The 8,946-nt window shown below is 33.9% G+C and overlaps 1 protein-coding gene across 1 annotated transcript in view; it reads left to right on the top strand.

Annotated features, from left to right (window-relative positions):
- Nucleotides 1-5,901: 5,901 nt before the first annotated feature.
- LOC120425204 (myosin-1-like) overlaps nt 5,902-8,946 on the top strand; it is a 28,659-nt gene continuing 25,614 nt past the window's right edge. Inside the window, exon 1 of the mRNA XM_039589635.2 lies at nt 5,902-6,299. The gene's annotated coding sequence lies outside the window, so the exon portion shown is untranslated. The remainder of the gene's footprint in view (nt 6,300-8,946) is intronic.

The following is an 8,946-nucleotide window of genomic DNA, read 5'->3' as shown; positions in this document are numbered from 1 at the left end:
TGTGATCTACAACTATGCCGTAGAGAGTATGGTGCTAACTTGCTCCTGAAAGAAGATATAGCGCCCTCAAAACTCGTCTAAAACGTGATTTTTTAGACGAGTTTTGAACACGTTGTATCTTTTTTTAGGGGCAAGCTATCACCATACTCTCTTGGGGAAAGTTGTAGAGGACATTCCAGAGCATCCAAATATGAGTTCGGTTTTGATATAGCATGAAAAGTGGATTTGAAAAGTATCAAAATCCAAAAATAATTGTTTTCCCCATACCAATTTATATGGAAAATTGAATCGATTTGCGCAAAGTGAGGACTAAACCAATCGGTCCCAAACTTTAGGGAGTTGTTTTGGACCCCAAAAGGAACTGTAAAAGCGCTGTGCCCTCTAAATTTGGACAACTTTATTTTTTTTTTCCATACAACCAAATTACACCCTAATGAGTCATACAAAGCTTCTTAAATTTGTATGACCCAATCTCACACCCAGACCAGATGTCACATTTCAGTACAAACTGTAGAAATGAGTCAAAAATCAACAAAACGTCCAGCCAGTGCCATCGGAACATGTTGCACTTGATAACAGCTATCTTGTAAAGTTATTGACAAACAGGGTAATGACATTCCGGGGTGTCTACAAAAACCTAACTATTTATGATGACGTCTTAAGGCTTTGGTGTCTTGGGCAAAATTGTAGGAGGAATATTTTATTAAAGTTTGTTGAACATGCTAAATTTCTAGCTCTTGATCAACACGAGACATATGCAATTTTTGAATAAAATGGTCGAAAAAAGCCCTTTTTTGGTGATAAATCAAAATGTTTGCATTTTTGCGGCTCTGTGGAGTTGTTTATAACATAAAATTATATGTTTTTGCAAAAGACAATTCATTGTCATGAGCCTTTATCGAGAAGTTAACAGAGTTTTAAAGTGATTTTGAGCCTATTTTCAAGTTGCTTTCTTTTTAAAATGACGCATTTTGGTGCAAAACCAAACAAAGCATCTCAATGGACACAAATTCAACTACACAGCAAAAAAAAAGTTGAACTTTGGAAAGTTAAAAAATTTGGTAGGTTGAATATTACCTCTTTTATGAGTATTATTACTCAGAAAATGTATAAAAAATGTGAACCTGCTGAATATTCACCAGAAAATGATGAAAATTCATCATTTCCTGATGTAGGACGTCCAATTTTCCCGGGTTTTGAATTTCCCGGGAAACGGGAAATTTTTAAAACCGTAATAAAATGTATGTTTTCATTATATTTTTCACGTTTTTCAAGCTTAAAAACATAGAATTAGCTCAATACTACACAGCAAAAAATCCGATGGAAAAATCGCATGCAAAAGCATGCACATCACCTTCGTCAAAAAATACACTTAATATTACACGTTGCATGTACAACTTTTGTAAACAAAAAAAAAAAGTTGCAACCAACGGTACTTAAACCCAGCACCAACAGTTAGGACTGGCGCCTTAGCCCGCTCGGCCATCAGACCGATGTAAAATGGAAAGGATAAACGTATATGTCAGCTTGATATGTCGGTCAAGTAGGTTTGTCATACTGATGGGCTACATATTTCAGGGTGCAATATTACACAGAATTTCATAAAATAATGCCAAATTTATTTTACACCCGAGCCTTTTACACGCAGCTGGATTACTACTTTTTTTGCTGTGTATTATTCGTGATAACGTGACGTTTTTAGATACTTGAAAGATTTTTGTTTGTTATTTGTTGTGCTTTGTTTTCTAATCTAATTTGTAATCCAATGTGATTCAAATTAAATAAGTCTCTTATAAATACATATTTTTCATTTTGTTTTGCCATGGCAAGAAAAATTCCAAAAAAAATTAAAAAATGTAATTAGACAAATAAGTCATGTTTTATACAAAGGATATTTTACATATTATCTTAAGGGGTTACATACATGTAGAAATCACAATATTTCATATTGGGACCATCCATAAACCACGTGGACACCTTAGAGGGGGGGGGGGGGCGGAAGGTCCACGCTCCATACAAAAAAAAAGTTATTTGTATGGAAATTGTCCACGAGGGGGGGGGGGGGGGTTATTAAGATTTCCAATAAAGTGTACACGTGGTTTGTGGATGGTCCCATTACACAAAATTTTTTAAATCATTTTAAATCTCGATATCTCGAGATGGGACCAAATTGGCTGAAATTTGGGGTGAAGACTCGCAAGACATATCCCGTGTGCATGACGAAGCCAGATTTTGAAATTTTGCATTTTTTTAAATACAAAAATCAAAAACTTTTGATTTTTTATATGAAAAACATAAAAATATTTTTATCTTTTTTAAAAATAAACTTTTTGAAAATCAGCCTTCGTCATACACACACGACCGATTTAACGAGACTTCACCAAAATTTTGAGCCGATTTGGTCAAGGCAGTGTTGAGATATCGTGGCACCCTTTTTTTTTTAAGGCTAACTTCATATAGCTGTATCTCGACAATGATACAACCAAATGTCTTCAAATAAATTTTATTTTGTTAATAGTAAACTAATAAAATGTATATTTTAATGTCCTGAAAATAGATTTAAAAAAAGTTTAAGTTTGTGCTCAAAGCAACCTCTGACATTTTTGCCGATTTACATGTATGTAACCCCTTAAAGTCACTACTGCCAACTGGGGAAAATCGGGACTACAGTCTTAAAAGGTACAGGAGATTTTAGAGCAATTAATTTGGTGATTGGTGTACTAATTGTTAAAATGTTAAAATAACTCTGAAAATCTTATGTTTAAATCACAGAAACTACTTGTTATGCTTCATTATATATTATTCTTCAATAAACTAAAAAAAACTTCACTTAATTTGAACGTGACACAAAAACAAAATTCTCCTAATTTTCAAAAAAGTTTCCACCTGGTTTATGGATGAGCTCTTTATATTTTTTGAAACAAAATGTAGGGTATGCATTTTTTTCATTTACTGAACTGTTTCCACCTGATTTATGGATGAGCTCTTAATATTTTTTGAAACAAAATGTAGGGTATGCATTTTTTTCATTTACTGAACTGTTTTTTTTAATATTCGACTAGTAGAGATAAACAATTTTCGCTGATTTGCATTTTATTAAATTTCATATCAAAGCAAGATTAACTAATCTTGTTCAGTCAAAATGAGTAAAATTATTTGAATTTTCTGCGACAGTTAGCCCATTGAAAATATTTTTTAAAGTTTTCATCTCACTTATCAAAAACTTAATTATTGATTTTAAATTAACAAAATGAATATGATTTGTAACGAAATCGAAATTTTTAATTCAAAATGAGAAAAGAAAACAAAGAAAAGTGTATTTTTTATCTTTCACGGGAATCATCCACCCAAACAATCAAATATTGTGAAAATAAACCGAAATCAGAAAAAAATCGGAAATGTTTTTAAAAGGTAATTTTAAAAATAAAAAAAAAACTCTTCATTCATTTTTGAATAAAACAAAGCTGGATTATTTGAATTTCTGTTGAAACAATACCTTTCAAATAAAATAGCAGCAAAATGTGTTTTACAACGAATGAAAATATTATTAAATGTAAAAAGTTTCTAAAAAACTGAAAAAAACTGAACAATTCTTAAAACGGTTCATATCAAGTTTTCAATTGAAAAATAATTAAATTTACTTAAATAGTCTTTATGGATCAAATATTTACTATTTTGTTATTTAAAAAAAGAAAATTGATAAATTTCACGAAGTTTAAGCCGTCAAAAATCACTAACTCTATGTTAATAATTAAACCGCATAACTTTGCAATAATTACTAAGATTATTTTTATTCCTGTTTGAGTTTGATAAATTATTTTAAGAAATATCGTTACAGTTTCAAGCAAACATACAATTTCACGGGATTTCGCGGAAAAAGCAACATTTCACGGATTTTACGCTGTCCGCGAAATCGTGAAATTTCACTAACCCTACTTATAAGTCAAATTAATACTGATATCTAGAGTTTTTTGAACAGGTCCTATAAACATATGAAATACAATGGATTATAGGGCCCTTTCGAAAAAAAAACTTAATATATGCCTAATATTGTATTTATATTTATTATTTATCGTTGTTCCTCTCTTTCCACATTAACCCTCTAACGCCCAGAGCTGTTTGCTTATCGTAAAAATAGTAAATGGCTTAATTTTGGTACAATAATGCAGGGAATACTTTACTTGGACCCACAAACATCGAATTGAGGCAAAAAAGTAGAATTTGAAGTGGTGCACCAGAGCACCATCAGGAAGATGAGCAACTTTTTTTTAAACCACAAAATCTCGTTTTCTTCAAATCTATTGGTTCATTTGTTTGAAAACGCTTCGAAATGTGTTAAAAACTACTTATTCTGCTGTAAGACCATATTTCTGAAATATTAACTACAAATTCTAAAATCTCTGCATTTTCAGGTTTCTTTGATTGGCTCATTCAAAACCCACAAACAACCATTTTCATGAAAAATGAGGAAAATAATAAAATTATCGGTCTAATAACAATGTTTTGTCTTGTTTATGAATAGTCAAAACGTTTATAAACTTTTGTTTTGATAAAAATAAGCTTTTTCTGTAATTTAGAAAAAAGTGCTCCTGAATATTTAGTTGTTCATATGCCTAGGTGGTGCTCTGGTGCACCAAATGAAAAAGGTTGAAAAACACTTAAAACCGGTCCAAACTCACAATGTTATTCACAGGGGTTCTTGTCCAAGGTTCAAATGATAGCAAAACATTTTTTGTTTCATAAAATTTTGTGTTTGGTATTTTTTACGGGCTTTCGAAAACAGGTCTTATTTATTTCCCTAAAATTGGCCCATTTTTGTTTACATTTCACACTGTAACTTTGCTTGTGCTTAACCAAATTTGATGAAATTTGGGGAGATGTTAGTATACATTCTACATGAACACCTGCAACTTAAAGCATCATGAAAAGTTGTGTCAGTTCCGAGATATTTGAGTTCAAAGTTTTGGTGCTCTGGAGTAACCATGGGCGTGAGAGGGTTAAAACCTGAATTTCCAGACCAAAATTTGATATTTTTTCCCAATTTCGGAAATTTCCGGGGGCAAAATACAAAAAATCCCGGGATTCGGGAATTCCCGGTTTTGGCAAAATCCTGGGAATTAGCGGGATGGACTATTCAGATGTAAGATTACACTTTTTTCTAAACAAAATCTGTCACCATTTCCTGATGAACATTACGAACATTTTTTTTCTGTGTACATACATTTCCTGAAAATATCTCCGTGTTTTCAGTGTCTGTTTTTCAAAAATCAAATTATTCGCTCTACAGCATTGCCTTGGCGTTCTCGATTGCGAGAATCCTACTCGAAACTAGGTGTCCGAAGGCTTGATTGTTGAGGCAATTGCAAACCACTTTTTACACTTTAGCTTTCATCCACCCCGGGATTCGAACTGACGACTTTTGGATAGTTAGTCCAACTGCCTACCAGCATTTCACCGAGACAGGACCCAGGGAGCTAACGACCTAACCTCTAGGTTAGACCGGGGCCAACATTTACTTCCCCGTTCGACGGAAGGCGTGATCAGACAAATCTCGTCTCAAAATTTGCCACCGGGACCTTCTGGGATCGAACCCAGGCCGACTGGGTGAGAGGCAACCAAGCTTACCCTTACACCACGGGTCCCGGTAGTTTTTAAAATGTATTAAAATAAGATACAAAGGAATTGCTAGCCTTCAGAGGATTCAAACCACAATAATAATCTTTTAAAATAAAAAAGCATTAACTAAAACGTAAATCCTCTCCTTCTACCCCGAGATCCAACTGTAGGTATTTTCCAATTTTCTCACTTTCGCACACGACCTCGCCCCGAGGGGGCGCGCGCTTCTCTGAAACGTCTCAATTTTCACTCCGCGCGCGCCTACAACCGGACGGGAGATGCTGGCCCGCAGACGTTCCATCAGACGGCATCGGCAGCCGATACAGTGAACATCTCCGCGTTAGAAAAAATCACCGGGAAAATCTCCATCACCAAGTTGTGATCGCACGATCGTTTGAAAGTGAGATTTATTTTTGATCTGCGCTCAAAACGCACAAGACGCAACCGATCGGCCGCGCGCGCGAGGAAATCTGTTTTGCGTTGAAACGCGCCAGAAAGGCAGTTTGCGCCACGCCACAAACGCCGGATTACAAGAGTGCATCGCGGTAGAAAGATTATCTACTTAATTAGTTTATTAACTTGCTCGCACTGCAGTGAGTGTGTGGTTTTTATGTGGTTTGCAGATTTATGGGGAATATCCGTGCGTTGTTAAAAGTTACACGTAATTGAAGAGTTTTGTGGTGGTAAGTTATTGATTTTTTTTGCTAGGAAGTAGAGGGTAGAATTGCCTGTTAAATTTAAATATATCAGAAAAATTAGTAGCAGATTGGTATATTCTGTTTTGCCTTTACAAACATTTAAACGTAGTTCAATAAATTGTTTTTGTAACAATGAGAATCACATTTGCTTGTGAAACTGTAAAACTAAAATAATGTCATTTTTTTTTTGCAGAATTCAACTCAAACAAGTTGTTTTTTTTGAAAGTTAAAAAGTGCATAATATACACCGTGTCATTGGGTCAAATGAAACTAAAATGATGCTCAAATACAAAGATATAGTAAAAACAAATCATCCAACAGTGTTTCTTGTTCAAGGGAATTGTACTGTATTGTTTGTATTCTATTTATTTAGCATGGCAAAACCAGTTCTAAAATATTGTCCGACAGGATTTTTCAAGTTTGAAATAGTTCAAACAGTTTAAATTTGAAGACACAGTTATAACTTTTTTATTACGGGATTAGGCTCATTAGTGTGTATTGAATTCATCCATTTTCTGGTACAGTCATTTTTCAACCCTAAAATTGCTGATAGGTCACTCGATTTGCGAGAAGCCTAAAAAGGAACAAGAATTTATGTATCGAAGGAATTCTACATTTTTGCGATTTATGTATGTATTAGATTTGTGAGGACCAGATATTCGTATATTATTTCATAATTTGAAGTTGTGAAGCACCAAACGACACTTAACACTTGTAGCACCAACGGGGTCAAAACTTACGCGAAGCACCAAGGGGGTCAAAAAAGTTGGAAATGCAACTTCATCCGGCTGTATCTCGGCGAAAACTCAACCGATTTGGATGATTCTTGTTGCTTTCGATCCGGAAGAATGTCAAAAATCAGCTCCGTTAAGGTAGATCCAAAACAGATGCGTCTACCTTAAACTGTAATAAAAAAGGCATTTCCAACTTTTTTTCCAAGGGTTGTATGAGCCGGTGGAGTTGCATTTTCAACTTTTTTGACCCCATTGGGGCTACAAGTGTTAAAAAATCTTCAATTCATTCTTTAGAAAGTATTTTAAATTTTCCAATCAACTAGGGCCGATGTGAATATTTTTCAAAATTTTTGTCCCTCGACTCTGGCAAAATTTAAACATTTTAATGCAAAAAAGCATGGAAAATCCATTATACAGCAATTAATTTGGTTTGCAATCATTAGTTTTCAAACATTCTTAGTTTTAATGAAAATATTTTTTTTTGTCAAAAAAAAAACCTTTTTGCGGTACTTTACAACGGAAATTCTCAAAATCTCAAAATATTGTTGTCGCCTGGTTTTGGAACGTTTTTAACGGGGAGGGGCAAAAGTTCGAGTAAAAAAATGTGAAAATTATCTTTTCTTTGGAAACATGTTCTGATTGTGTTCTATCAGAGTTTGTTTTGTTAAATTTATTCATTTTTTTTAATAAAATTAAAATTGCATTAGCGTGACTTGAAAATGGAGAAATTTCCTAGATTTGTCTCGGTTTGTATCGAGGTTTCCCGAATTGGAAGAAAATTGTTTGCTTTTAATGGTCTATACATTAGATAAAGAGTTACTCATGCTAAATAATCAGAGTTTTTTAAATCCTGCTCTAAAAATCAACTTTTTATTTAAAGCTCGAAAACCCACCTTGATGTATACATATCGACTCAGAATCGAAAACTGAAAAATGTCTGTGTGTATGTGACCAATAATGTCACTCAGTTTTCTCAGCACTGGCTGAACCGATTTTGACCAAAGTACTTAAATGTATTTCAACGATGTCCGGATCCATCATCTGATCCTGGGTGCAGAATAGTGGTTCGCAAAGCGGCCTCAATTTAGAACTGTCAAAGCGGAACCAATTGTAATCGATCTATAATTTATTTTGTCGGTGGCGTCGAGCTTTTGAGGTATTCGAAGTAAACAAATCTTAAGAAGAGGGTAGAACTCGAGATTGGGTGAATTCGTCGCTAACATTTCAATAAGCGCTATGTCTCACGCAAAACTTACGTTTATGACGCTTTTTGAAATGTTAGCGACGAATTATCAATAACTATGAATGGCACATGCCAAATAATATTGAATAATCTTACTCCAACATTATCACTGCACTTCAAAAATACACCATCTTGGAACTTCGATTCGGTTGTTCTTCTGATTCACAAAATTCCACCCACTTCTGACGCAATATTTCGTAACGTGGGAATCAAAACGGCCTCTTTTGGCCGTCGATTAGTCTATGAATAACGAAAATTTAAACATGGTTAAAAAAAAAAACAAAACAAGTATTTTCAGCAGCAAAAAATATGTCACGCTTGAGCTTGAACATAGCCTGCCACTTTGTTTATGTTTACAGCTGTAGTGCAGATCTGGGATGGGATAAACAAAGAGAAAAAAACCTATTGTCAAACTAAACCACTTTCAACATGGCCGCTTCTGTCAACCTAAACCAGTCCTTTCTTATGAGGAGAAAATGAGAAGTATTGTAATTTGAGTTGAAAAAAAATAAAACAAATTTAAATCAATTTCACAAATAATTGTAAATTGAATTAATAGATTGATTAAAATATTTTCAATTGAAAGGCATTTATTTCTATCGTACACCGAATGTTGACTTATCAGCATTTTCATTTAAAAAAACAATACATTTCA

This window comes from Culex pipiens, chromosome 2 (genome assembly GCF_016801865.2).
Source record: "Culex pipiens pallens isolate TS chromosome 2, TS_CPP_V2, whole genome shotgun sequence".
In the NCBI taxonomy this organism is placed as follows: domain Eukaryota; kingdom Metazoa; phylum Arthropoda; class Insecta; order Diptera; family Culicidae; genus Culex; species Culex pipiens.
This window is presented reverse-complemented; position numbering and strand designations above follow the sequence as displayed.